This window comes from Conger conger, unplaced genomic scaffold (assembly GCF_963514075.1).
Source record: "Conger conger unplaced genomic scaffold, fConCon1.1 SCAFFOLD_79, whole genome shotgun sequence".
NCBI lineage: Eukaryota > Metazoa > Chordata > Actinopteri > Anguilliformes > Congridae > Conger > Conger conger.
In genome coordinates, this window is record NW_026890533.1 from 159,695 (window position 1) to 168,505 (window position 8,811).

The following is an 8,811-nucleotide window of genomic DNA, read 5'->3' on the forward strand; positions in this document are numbered from 1 at the left end:
GCCGGGTCTTCGCTTACGGCCACACCGCGCTGAGAACGCCCGATCTCGTCTGATCTCGGAAGCTAAGCAACGTCGGGCCTGGTTAGTACTTGGATGGGAGACCGCCTGGGAATACCAGGTGCTGTGAGCATTTTACCAGCGAAATCAATGTAAATTATCGTATTTTGGACATTGTTTGAAATAACGACCTTACTTCCTTAAAAAAGAATTATACAAATTTAGTTTCTAGGCGTTTATTCATGAGAGCTCTCGCTGACTGCCGGGTCTTTGCTTACGGCCACACCGCGCTGAGAACGCCCGATCTCGTCTGATCTCGGAAGCTAAGCAACGTCGGGCCTGGTTAGTACTTGGATGGGAGACCGCCTGGGAATACCAGGTGCTGTGAGCATTTTACCAGCGAAATCAATGTAAATTATCGTATTTTGGACATTGTTTGAAATAACGACCTTACTTCCTTAAAAAAGAATTATACAAAGTTAGTTTCTAGGCGTTTATTCATGAGAGCTCTCGCTGACTGCCGGGTCTTCGCTTACGGCCACACCGCGCTGAGAACGCCCGATCTCGTCTGATCTCGGAAGCTAAGCAACGTCGGGCCTGGTTAGTACTTGGATGGGAGACCGCCTGGGAATAACAGGTGCTGTGAGCATTTTACCAGCGAAATCAATGTAAATTATCGTATTTTGGACATTGTTTGAAATAACGACCTTACTTCCTTAAAAAAGAATTATACAAAGTTAGTTTCTAGGCGTTTATTCATGAGAGCTCTCGCTGACTGCCGGGTCTTCGCTTACGGCCACACCGCGCTGAGAACGCCCGATCTCGTCTGATCTCGGAAGCTAAGCAACGTCGGGCCTGGTTAGTACTTGGATGGGAGACCGCCTGGGAATACCAGGTGCTGTGAGCATTTTACCAGCGAAATCAATGTAAATTATCGTATTTTGGACATTGTTTGAAATAACGACCTTACTTCCTTAAAAAAGAATTATACAAAGTTAGTTTCTAGGCGTTTATTCATGAGAGCTCTCGCTGACTGCCGGGTCTTCGCTTACGGCCACACCGCGCTGAGAACGCCCGATCTCGTCTGATCTCGGAAGCTAAGCAACGTCGGGCCTGGTTAGTACTTGGATGGGAGACCGCCTGGGAATACCAGGTGCTGTGAGCATTTTACCAGCGAAATCAATGTAAATTATCGTATTTTGGACATTGTTTGAAATAACGACCTTACTTCCTTAAAAAAGAATTATACAAATTTAGTTTCTAGGCGTTTATTCATGAGAGCTCTCGCTGACTGCCGGGTCTTCGCTTACGGCCACACCGCGCTGAGAACGCCCGATCTCGTCTGATCTCGGAAGCTAAGCAACGTCGGGCCTGGTTAGTACTTGGATGGGAGACCGCCTGGGAATACCCGGTGCTGTGAGCATTTTACCAGCGAAATCAATGTAAATTATCGTATTTTGGACATTGTTTGAAATAACGACCTTACTTCCTTAAAAAAGAATTATACAAAGTTAGTTTCTAGGCGTTTATTCATGAGAGCTCTCGCTGACTGCCGGGTCTTCGCTTACGGCCACACCGCGCTGAGAACGCCCGATCTCGTCTGATCTCGGAAGCTAAGCAACGTCGGGCCTGGTTAGTACTTGGATGGGAGACCGCCTGGGAATACCAGGTGCTGTGAGCATTTTACCAGCGAAATCAATGTAAATTATCGTATTTTGGACATTGTTTGAAATAACGACCTTACTTCCTTAAAAAAGAATTATACAAAGTTAGTTTCTAGGCGTTTATTCATGAGAGCTCTCGCTGACTGCCGGGTCTTCGCTTACGGCCACACCGCGCTGAGAACGCCCGATCTCGTCTGATCTCGGAAGCTAAGCAACGTCGGGCCTGGTTAGTACTTGGATGGGAGACCGCCTGGGAATACCAGGTGCTGTGAGCATTTTACCAGCGAAATCAATGTAAATTATCGTATTTTGGACATTGTTTGAAATAACGACCTTACTTCCTTAAAAAAGAATTATACAAATTTAGTTTCTAGGCGTTTATTCATGAGAGCTCTCGCTGACTGCCGGGTCTTCGCTTACGGCCACACCGCGCTGAGAACGCCCGATCTCGTCTGATCTCGGAAGCTAAGCAACGTCGGGCCTGGTTAGTACTTGGATGGGAGACCGCCTGGGAATACCCGGTGCTGTGAGCATTTTACCAGCGAAATCAATGTAAATTATCGTATTTTGGACATTGTTTGAAATAACGACCTTACTTCCTTAAAAAAGAATTATACAAAGTTAGTTTCTAGGCGTTTATTCATGAGAGCTCTCGCTGACTGCCGGGTCTTCGCTTACGGCCACACCGCGCTGAGAACGCCCGATCTCGTCTGATCTCGGAAGCTAAGCAACGTCGGGCCTGGTTAGTACTTGGATGGGAGACCGCCTGGGAATACCAGGTGCTGTGAGCATTTTACCAGCGAAATCAATGTAAATTATCGTATTTTGGACATTGTTTGAAATAACGACCTTACTTCCTTAAAAAAGAATTATACAAAGTTAGTTTCTAGGCGTTTATTCATGAGAGCTCTCGCTGACTGCCGGGTCTTCGCTTACGGCCACACCGCGCTGAGAACGCCCGATCTCGTCTGATCTCGGAAGCTAAGCAACGTCGGGCCTGGTTAGTACTTGGATGGGAGACCGCCTGGGAATACCAGGTGCTGTGAGCATTTTACCAGCGAAATCAATGTAAATTATCGTATTTTGGACATTGTTTGAAATAACGACCTTACTTCCTTAAAAAAGAATTATACAAAGTTAGTTTCTAGGCGTTTATTCATGAGAGCTCTCGCTGACTGCCGGGTCTTCGCTTACGGCCACACCGCGCTGAGAACGCCCGATCTCGTCTGATCTCGGAAGCTAAGCAACGTCGGGCCTGGTTAGTACTTGGATGGGAGACCGCCTGGGAATACCAGGTGCTGTGAGCATTTTACCAGCGAAATCAATGTAAATTATCGTATTTTGGACATTGTTTGAAATAACGACCTTACTTCCTTAAAAAAGAATTATACAAAGTTAGTTTCTAGGCGTTTATTCATGAGAGCTCTCGCTGACTGCCGGGTCTTCGCTTACGGCCACACCGCGCTGAGAACGCCCGATCTCGTCTGATCTCGGAAGCTAAGCAACGTCGGGCCTGGTTAGTACTTGGATGGGAGACCGCCTGGGAATACCCGGTGCTGTGAGCATTTTACCAGCGAAATCAATGTAAATTATCGTATTTTGGACATTGTTTGAAATAACGACCTTACTTCCTTAAAAAAGAATTATACAAAGTTAGTTTCTAGGCGTTTATTCATGAGAGCTCTCGCTGACTGCCGGGTCTTCGCTTACGGCCACACCGCGCTGAGAACGCCCGATCTCGTCTGATCTCGGAAGCTAAGCAACGTCGGGCCTGGTTAGTACTTGGATGGGAGACCGCCTGGGAATACCAGGTGCTGTGAGCATTTTACCAGCGAAATCAATGTAAATTATCGTATTTTGGACATTGTTTGAAATAACGACCTTACTTCCTTAAAAAAGAATTATACAAAGTTAGTTTCTAGGCGTTTATTCATGAGAGCTCTCGCTGACTGCCGGGTCTTCGCTTACGGCCACACCGCGCTGAGAACGCCCGATCTCGTCTGATCTCGGAAGCTAAGCAACGTCGGGCCTGGTTAGTACTTGGATGGGAGACCGCCTGGGAATACCAGGTGCTGTGAGCATTTTACCAGCGAAATCAATGTAAATTATCGTATTTTGGACATTGTTTGAAATAACGACCTTACTTCCTTAAAAAAGAATTATACAAAGTTAGTTTCTAGGCGTTTATTCATGAGAGCTCTCGCTGACTGCCGGGTCTTCGCTTACGGCCACACCGCGCTGAGAACGCCCGATCTCGTCTGATCTCGGAAGCTAAGCAACGTCGGGCCTGGTTAGTACTTGGATGGGAGACCGCCTGGGAATACCAGGTGCTGTGAGCATTTTACCAGCGAAATCAATGTAAATTATCGTATTTTGGACATTGTTTGAAATAACGACCTTACTTCCTTAAAAAAGAATTATACAAAGTTAGTTTCTAGGCGTTTATTCATGAGAGCTCTCGCTGACTGCCGGGTCTTCGCTTACGGCCACACCGCGCTGAGAACGCCCGATCTCGTCTGATCTCGGAAGCTAAGCAACGTCGGGCCTGGTTAGTACTTGGATGGGAGACCGCCTGGGAATACCAGGTGCTGTGAGCATTTTACCAGCGAAATCAATGTAAATTATCGTATTTTGGACATTGTTTGAAATAACGACCTTACTTCCTTAAAAAAGAATTATACAAAGTTAGTTTCTAGGCGTTTATTCATGAGAGCTCTCGCTGACTGCCGGGTCTTCGCTTACGGCCACACCGCGCTGAGAACGCCCGATCTCGTCTGATCTCGGAAGCTAAGCAACGTCGGGCCTGGTTAGTACTTGGATGGGAGACCGCCTGGGAATACCAGGTGCTGTGAGCATTTTACCAGCGAAATCAATGTAAATTATCGTATTTTGGACATTGTTTGAAATAACGACCTTACTTCCTTAAAAAAGAATTATACAAAGTTAGTTTCTAGGCGTTTATTCATGAGAGCTCTCGCTGACTGCCGGGTCTTCGCTTACGGCCACACCGCGCTGAGAACGCCCGATCTCGTCTGATTTCGGAAGCTAAGCAACGTCGGGCCTGGTTAGTACTTGGATGGGAGACCGCCTGGGAATACCAGGTGCTGTGAGCATTTTACCAGCGAAATCAATGTAAATTATCGTATTTTGGACATTGTTTGAAATAACGACCTTACTTCCTTAAAAAAGAATTATACAAAGTTAGTTTCTAGGCGTTTATTCATGAGAGCTCTCGCTGACTGCCGGGTCTTCGCTTACGGCCACACCGCGCTGAGAACGCCCGATCTCGTCTGATCTCGGAAGCTAAGCAACGTCGGGCCTGGTTAGTACTTGGATGGGAGACCGCCTGGGAATACCCGGTGCTGTGAGCATTTTACCAGCGAAATCAATGTAAATTATCGTATTTTGGACATTGTTTGAAATAACGACCTTACTTCCTTAAAAAAGAATTATACAAAGTTAGTTTCTAGGCGTTTATTCATGAGAGCTCTCGCTGACTGCCGGGTCTTCGCTTACGGCCACACCGCGCTGAGAACGCCCGATCTCGTCTGATCTCGGAAGCTAAGCAACGTCGGGCCTGGTTAGTACTTGGATGGGAGACCGCCTGGGAATACCAGGTGCTGTGAGCATTTTACCAGCGAAATCAATGTAAATTATCGTATTTTGGACATTGTTTGAAATAACGACCTTACTTCCTTAAAAAAGAATTATACAAAGTTAGTTTCTAGGCGTTTATTCATGAGAGCTCTCGCTGACTGCCGGGTCTTCGCTTACGGCCACACCGCGCTGAGAACGCCCGATCTCGTCTGATCTCGGAAGCTAAGCAACGTCGGGCCTGGTTAGTACTTGGATGGGAGACCGCCTGGGAATACCAGGTGCTGTGAGCATTTTACCAGCGAAATCAATGTAAATTATCGTATTTTGGACATTGTTTGAAATAACGACCTTACTTCCTTAAAAAAGAATTATACAAAGTTAGTTTCTAGGCGTTTATTCATGAGAGCTCTCGCTGACTGCCGGGTCTTCGCTTACGGCCACACCGCGCTGAGAACGCCCGATCTCGTCTGATCTCGGAAGCTAAGCAACGTCGGGCCTGGTTAGTACTTGGATGGGAGACCGCCTGGGAATACCAGGTGCTGTGAGCATTTTACCAGCGAAATCAATGTAAATTATCGTATTTTGGACATTGTTTGAAATAACGACCTTACTTCCTTAAAAAAGAATTATACAAAGTTAGTTTCTAGGCGTTTATTCATGAGAGCTCTCGCTGACTGCCGGGTCTTCGCTTACGGCCACACCGCGCTGAGAACGCCCGATCTCGTCTGATCTCGGAAGCTAAGCAACGTCGGGCCTGGTTAGTACTTGGATGGGAGACCGCCTGGGAATACCAGGTGCTGTGAGCATTTTACCAGCGAAATCAATGTAAATTATCGTATTTTGGACATTGTTTGAAATAACGACCTTACTTCCTTAAAAAAGAATTATACAAAGTTAGTTTCTAGGCGTTTATTCATGAGAGCTCTCGCTGACTGCCGGGTCTTCGCTTACGGCCACACCGCGCTGAGAACGCCCGATCTCGTCTGATCTCGGAAGCTAAGCAACGTCGGGCCTGGTTAGTACTTGGATGGGAGACCGCCTGGGAATACCAGGTGCTGTGAGCATTTTACCAGCGAAATCAATGTAAATTATCGTATTTTGGACATTGTTTGAAATAACGACCTTACTTCCTTAAAAAAGAATTATACAAAGTTAGTTTCTAGGCGTTTATTCATGAGAGCTCTCGCTGACTGCCGGGTCTTCGCTTACGGCCACACCGCGCTGAGAACGCCCGATCTCGTCTGATTTCGGAAGCTAAGCAACGTCGGGCCTGGTTAGTACTTGGATGGGAGACCGCCTGGGAATACCAGGTGCTGTGAGCATTTTACCAGCGAAATCAATGTAAATTATCGTATTTTGGACATTGTTTGAAATAACGACCTTACTTCCTTAAAAAAGAATTATACAAAGTTAGTTTCTAGGCGTTTATTCATGAGAGCTCTCGCTGACTGCCGGGTCTTCGCTTACGGCCACACCGCGCTGAGAACGCCCGATCTCGTCTGATCTCGGAAGCTAAGCAACGTCGGGCCTGGTTAGTACTTGGATGGGAGACCGCCTGGGAATACCCGGTGCTGTGAGCATTTTACCAGCGAAATCAATGTAAATTATCGTATTTTGGACATTGTTTGAAATAACGACCTTACTTCCTTAAAAAAGAATTATACAAAGTTAGTTTCTAGGCGTTTATTCATGAGAGCTCTCGCTGACTGCCGGGTCTTCGCTTACGGCCACACCGCGCTGAGAACGCCCGATCTCGTCTGATCTCGGAAGCTAAGCAACGTCGGGCCTGGTTAGTACTTGGATGGGAGACCGCCTGGGAATACCAGGTGCTGTGAGCATTTTACCAGCGAAATCAATGTAAATTATCGTATTTTGGACATTGTTTGAAATAACGACCTTACTTCCTTAAAAAAGAATTATACAAAGTTAGTTTCTAGGCGTTTATTCATGAGAGCTCTCGCTGACTGCCGGGTCTTCGCTTACGGCCACACCGCGCTGAGAACGCCCGATCTCGTCTGATCTCGGAAGCTAAGCAACGTCGGGCCTGGTTAGTACTTGGATGGGAGACCGCCTGGGAATACCAGGTGCTGTGAGCATTTTACCAGCGAAATCAATGTAAATTATCGTATTTTGGACATTGTTTGAAATAACGACCTTACTTCCTTAAAAAAGAATTATACAAAGTTAGTTTCTAGGCGTTTATTCATGAGAGCTCTCGCTGACTGCCGGGTCTTCGCTTACGGCCACACCGCGCTGAGAACGCCCGATCTCGTCTGATCTCGGAAGCTAAGCAACGTCGGGCCTGGTTAGTACTTGGATGGGAGACCGCCTGGGAATACCAGGTGCTGTGAGCATTTTACCAGCGAAATCAATGTAAATTATCGTATTTTGGACATTGTTTGAAATAACGACCTTACTTCCTTAAAAAAGAATTATACAAAGTTAGTTTCTAGGCGTTTATTCATGAGAGCTCTCGCTGACTGCCGGGTCTTCGCTTACGGCCACACCGCGCTGAGAACGCCCGATCTCGTCTGATCTCGGAAGCTAAGCAACGTCGGGCCTGGTTAGTACTTGGATGGGAGACCGCCTGGGAATACCAGGTGCTGTGAGCATTTTACCAGCGAAATCAATGTAAATTATCGTATTTTGGACATTGTTTGAAATAACGACCTTACTTCCTTAAAAAAGAATTATACAAAGTTAGTTTCTAGGCGTTTATTCATGAGAGCTCTCGCTGACTGCCGGGTCTTCGCTTACGGCCACACCGCGCTGAGAACGCCCGATCTCGTCTGATCTCGGAAGCTAAGCAACGTCGGGCCTGGTTAGTACTTGGATGGGAGACCGCCTGGGAATACCAGGTGCTGTGAGCATTTTACCAGCGAAATCAATGTAAATTATCGTATTTTGGACATTGTTTGAAATAACGACCTTACTTCCTTAAAAAAGAATTATACAAATTTAGTTTCTAGGCGTTTATTCATGAGAGCTCTCGCTGACTGCCGGGTCTTCGCTTACGGCCACACCGCGCTGAGAACGCCCGATCTCGTCTGATCTCGGAAGCTAAGCAACGTCGGGCCTGGTTAGTACTTGGATGGGAGACCGCCTGGGAATACCCGGTGCTGTGAGCATTTTACCAGCGAAATCAATGTAAATTATCGTATTTTGGACATTGTTTGAAATAACGACCTTACTTCCTTAAAAAAGAATTATACAAAGTTAGTTTCTAGGCGTTTATTCATGAGAGCTCTCGCTGACTGCCGGGTCTTCGCTTACGGCCACACCGCGCTGAGAACGCCCGATCTCGTCTGATCTCGGAAGCTAAGCAACGTCGGGCCTGGTTAGTACTTGGATGGGAGACCGCCTGGGAATACCAGGTGCTGTGAGCATTTTACCAGCGAAATCAATGTAAATTATCGTATTTTGGACATTGTTTGAAATAACGACCTTACTTCCTTAAAAAAGAATTATACAAAGTTAGTTTCTAGGCGTTTATTCATGAGAGCTCTCGCTGACTGCCGGGTCTTCGCTTACGGCCACACCGCGCTGAGAACGC

General features: G+C 46.6%; 34 non-coding genes across 34 annotated transcripts; all 34 read left to right on the plus strand.

Moving 5' to 3' along the window:
* Nucleotides 1-11: 11 nt before the first annotated feature.
* LOC133121023 (5S ribosomal RNA) lies at nucleotides 12-130 on the plus strand. Its single transcript, XR_009707836.1, has one exon. It is a non-coding gene; the product is annotated as a 5S ribosomal RNA (ribosomal RNA).
* Nucleotides 131-269: 139 nt separating this feature from the next.
* On the plus strand, nucleotides 270-388 carry LOC133121024 (5S ribosomal RNA). The gene has a single exon (XR_009707837.1). It is a non-coding gene; the product is annotated as a 5S ribosomal RNA (ribosomal RNA).
* Nucleotides 389-527: 139 nt separating this feature from the next.
* On the plus strand, nucleotides 528-646 carry LOC133121104 (5S ribosomal RNA). The gene has a single exon (XR_009707912.1). It is a non-coding gene; the product is annotated as a 5S ribosomal RNA (ribosomal RNA).
* Nucleotides 647-785: 139 nt separating this feature from the next.
* LOC133121025 (5S ribosomal RNA) lies at nucleotides 786-904 on the plus strand. The gene has a single exon (XR_009707838.1). It is a non-coding gene; the product is annotated as a 5S ribosomal RNA (ribosomal RNA).
* Nucleotides 905-1,043: 139 nt separating this feature from the next.
* Nucleotides 1,044-1,162, plus strand: LOC133121026 (5S ribosomal RNA). Its single transcript, XR_009707839.1, has one exon. It is a non-coding gene; the product is annotated as a 5S ribosomal RNA (ribosomal RNA).
* A 139-nt stretch (nucleotides 1,163-1,301) lies between these two features.
* Nucleotides 1,302-1,420, plus strand: LOC133121064 (5S ribosomal RNA). Its single transcript, XR_009707875.1, has one exon. It is a non-coding gene; the product is annotated as a 5S ribosomal RNA (ribosomal RNA).
* A 139-nt stretch (nucleotides 1,421-1,559) lies between these two features.
* LOC133121027 (5S ribosomal RNA) lies at nucleotides 1,560-1,678 on the plus strand. Its single transcript, XR_009707840.1, has one exon. It is a non-coding gene; the product is annotated as a 5S ribosomal RNA (ribosomal RNA).
* A 139-nt stretch (nucleotides 1,679-1,817) lies between these two features.
* Nucleotides 1,818-1,936, plus strand: LOC133121028 (5S ribosomal RNA). The gene has a single exon (XR_009707841.1). It is a non-coding gene; the product is annotated as a 5S ribosomal RNA (ribosomal RNA).
* A 139-nt stretch (nucleotides 1,937-2,075) lies between these two features.
* On the plus strand, nucleotides 2,076-2,194 carry LOC133121066 (5S ribosomal RNA). The gene has a single exon (XR_009707877.1). It is a non-coding gene; the product is annotated as a 5S ribosomal RNA (ribosomal RNA).
* Nucleotides 2,195-2,333: 139 nt separating this feature from the next.
* LOC133121029 (5S ribosomal RNA) lies at nucleotides 2,334-2,452 on the plus strand. Its single transcript, XR_009707842.1, has one exon. It is a non-coding gene; the product is annotated as a 5S ribosomal RNA (ribosomal RNA).
* Nucleotides 2,453-2,591: 139 nt separating this feature from the next.
* Nucleotides 2,592-2,710, plus strand: LOC133121031 (5S ribosomal RNA). The gene has a single exon (XR_009707844.1). It is a non-coding gene; the product is annotated as a 5S ribosomal RNA (ribosomal RNA).
* A 139-nt stretch (nucleotides 2,711-2,849) lies between these two features.
* Nucleotides 2,850-2,968, plus strand: LOC133121032 (5S ribosomal RNA). Its single transcript, XR_009707845.1, has one exon. It is a non-coding gene; the product is annotated as a 5S ribosomal RNA (ribosomal RNA).
* Nucleotides 2,969-3,107: 139 nt separating this feature from the next.
* On the plus strand, nucleotides 3,108-3,226 carry LOC133121067 (5S ribosomal RNA). The gene has a single exon (XR_009707878.1). It is a non-coding gene; the product is annotated as a 5S ribosomal RNA (ribosomal RNA).
* Nucleotides 3,227-3,365: 139 nt separating this feature from the next.
* LOC133121033 (5S ribosomal RNA) lies at nucleotides 3,366-3,484 on the plus strand. The gene has a single exon (XR_009707846.1). It is a non-coding gene; the product is annotated as a 5S ribosomal RNA (ribosomal RNA).
* Nucleotides 3,485-3,623: 139 nt separating this feature from the next.
* On the plus strand, nucleotides 3,624-3,742 carry LOC133121034 (5S ribosomal RNA). The gene has a single exon (XR_009707847.1). It is a non-coding gene; the product is annotated as a 5S ribosomal RNA (ribosomal RNA).
* A 139-nt stretch (nucleotides 3,743-3,881) lies between these two features.
* Nucleotides 3,882-4,000, plus strand: LOC133121035 (5S ribosomal RNA). The gene has a single exon (XR_009707848.1). It is a non-coding gene; the product is annotated as a 5S ribosomal RNA (ribosomal RNA).
* A 139-nt stretch (nucleotides 4,001-4,139) lies between these two features.
* Nucleotides 4,140-4,258, plus strand: LOC133121037 (5S ribosomal RNA). The gene has a single exon (XR_009707849.1). It is a non-coding gene; the product is annotated as a 5S ribosomal RNA (ribosomal RNA).
* A 139-nt stretch (nucleotides 4,259-4,397) lies between these two features.
* On the plus strand, nucleotides 4,398-4,516 carry LOC133121038 (5S ribosomal RNA). The gene has a single exon (XR_009707850.1). It is a non-coding gene; the product is annotated as a 5S ribosomal RNA (ribosomal RNA).
* A 139-nt stretch (nucleotides 4,517-4,655) lies between these two features.
* LOC133121126 (5S ribosomal RNA) lies at nucleotides 4,656-4,774 on the plus strand. The gene has a single exon (XR_009707933.1). It is a non-coding gene; the product is annotated as a 5S ribosomal RNA (ribosomal RNA).
* Nucleotides 4,775-4,913: 139 nt separating this feature from the next.
* Nucleotides 4,914-5,032, plus strand: LOC133121069 (5S ribosomal RNA). The gene has a single exon (XR_009707879.1). It is a non-coding gene; the product is annotated as a 5S ribosomal RNA (ribosomal RNA).
* Nucleotides 5,033-5,171: 139 nt separating this feature from the next.
* Nucleotides 5,172-5,290, plus strand: LOC133121039 (5S ribosomal RNA). Its single transcript, XR_009707851.1, has one exon. It is a non-coding gene; the product is annotated as a 5S ribosomal RNA (ribosomal RNA).
* Nucleotides 5,291-5,429: 139 nt separating this feature from the next.
* On the plus strand, nucleotides 5,430-5,548 carry LOC133121040 (5S ribosomal RNA). The gene has a single exon (XR_009707852.1). It is a non-coding gene; the product is annotated as a 5S ribosomal RNA (ribosomal RNA).
* Nucleotides 5,549-5,687: 139 nt separating this feature from the next.
* LOC133121041 (5S ribosomal RNA) lies at nucleotides 5,688-5,806 on the plus strand. Its single transcript, XR_009707853.1, has one exon. It is a non-coding gene; the product is annotated as a 5S ribosomal RNA (ribosomal RNA).
* Nucleotides 5,807-5,945: 139 nt separating this feature from the next.
* On the plus strand, nucleotides 5,946-6,064 carry LOC133121043 (5S ribosomal RNA). Its single transcript, XR_009707855.1, has one exon. It is a non-coding gene; the product is annotated as a 5S ribosomal RNA (ribosomal RNA).
* A 139-nt stretch (nucleotides 6,065-6,203) lies between these two features.
* On the plus strand, nucleotides 6,204-6,322 carry LOC133121044 (5S ribosomal RNA). The gene has a single exon (XR_009707856.1). It is a non-coding gene; the product is annotated as a 5S ribosomal RNA (ribosomal RNA).
* Nucleotides 6,323-6,461: 139 nt separating this feature from the next.
* LOC133121127 (5S ribosomal RNA) lies at nucleotides 6,462-6,580 on the plus strand. The gene has a single exon (XR_009707934.1). It is a non-coding gene; the product is annotated as a 5S ribosomal RNA (ribosomal RNA).
* A 139-nt stretch (nucleotides 6,581-6,719) lies between these two features.
* Nucleotides 6,720-6,838, plus strand: LOC133121070 (5S ribosomal RNA). Its single transcript, XR_009707880.1, has one exon. It is a non-coding gene; the product is annotated as a 5S ribosomal RNA (ribosomal RNA).
* A 139-nt stretch (nucleotides 6,839-6,977) lies between these two features.
* On the plus strand, nucleotides 6,978-7,096 carry LOC133121045 (5S ribosomal RNA). Its single transcript, XR_009707857.1, has one exon. It is a non-coding gene; the product is annotated as a 5S ribosomal RNA (ribosomal RNA).
* Nucleotides 7,097-7,235: 139 nt separating this feature from the next.
* LOC133121046 (5S ribosomal RNA) lies at nucleotides 7,236-7,354 on the plus strand. Its single transcript, XR_009707858.1, has one exon. It is a non-coding gene; the product is annotated as a 5S ribosomal RNA (ribosomal RNA).
* A 139-nt stretch (nucleotides 7,355-7,493) lies between these two features.
* Nucleotides 7,494-7,612, plus strand: LOC133121047 (5S ribosomal RNA). Its single transcript, XR_009707859.1, has one exon. It is a non-coding gene; the product is annotated as a 5S ribosomal RNA (ribosomal RNA).
* Nucleotides 7,613-7,751: 139 nt separating this feature from the next.
* LOC133121048 (5S ribosomal RNA) lies at nucleotides 7,752-7,870 on the plus strand. The gene has a single exon (XR_009707860.1). It is a non-coding gene; the product is annotated as a 5S ribosomal RNA (ribosomal RNA).
* Nucleotides 7,871-8,009: 139 nt separating this feature from the next.
* On the plus strand, nucleotides 8,010-8,128 carry LOC133121049 (5S ribosomal RNA). The gene has a single exon (XR_009707861.1). It is a non-coding gene; the product is annotated as a 5S ribosomal RNA (ribosomal RNA).
* Nucleotides 8,129-8,267: 139 nt separating this feature from the next.
* On the plus strand, nucleotides 8,268-8,386 carry LOC133121071 (5S ribosomal RNA). Its single transcript, XR_009707881.1, has one exon. It is a non-coding gene; the product is annotated as a 5S ribosomal RNA (ribosomal RNA).
* Nucleotides 8,387-8,525: 139 nt separating this feature from the next.
* On the plus strand, nucleotides 8,526-8,644 carry LOC133121050 (5S ribosomal RNA). The gene has a single exon (XR_009707862.1). It is a non-coding gene; the product is annotated as a 5S ribosomal RNA (ribosomal RNA).
* The last annotated feature ends 167 nt before the right edge of the window (nucleotides 8,645-8,811 follow it).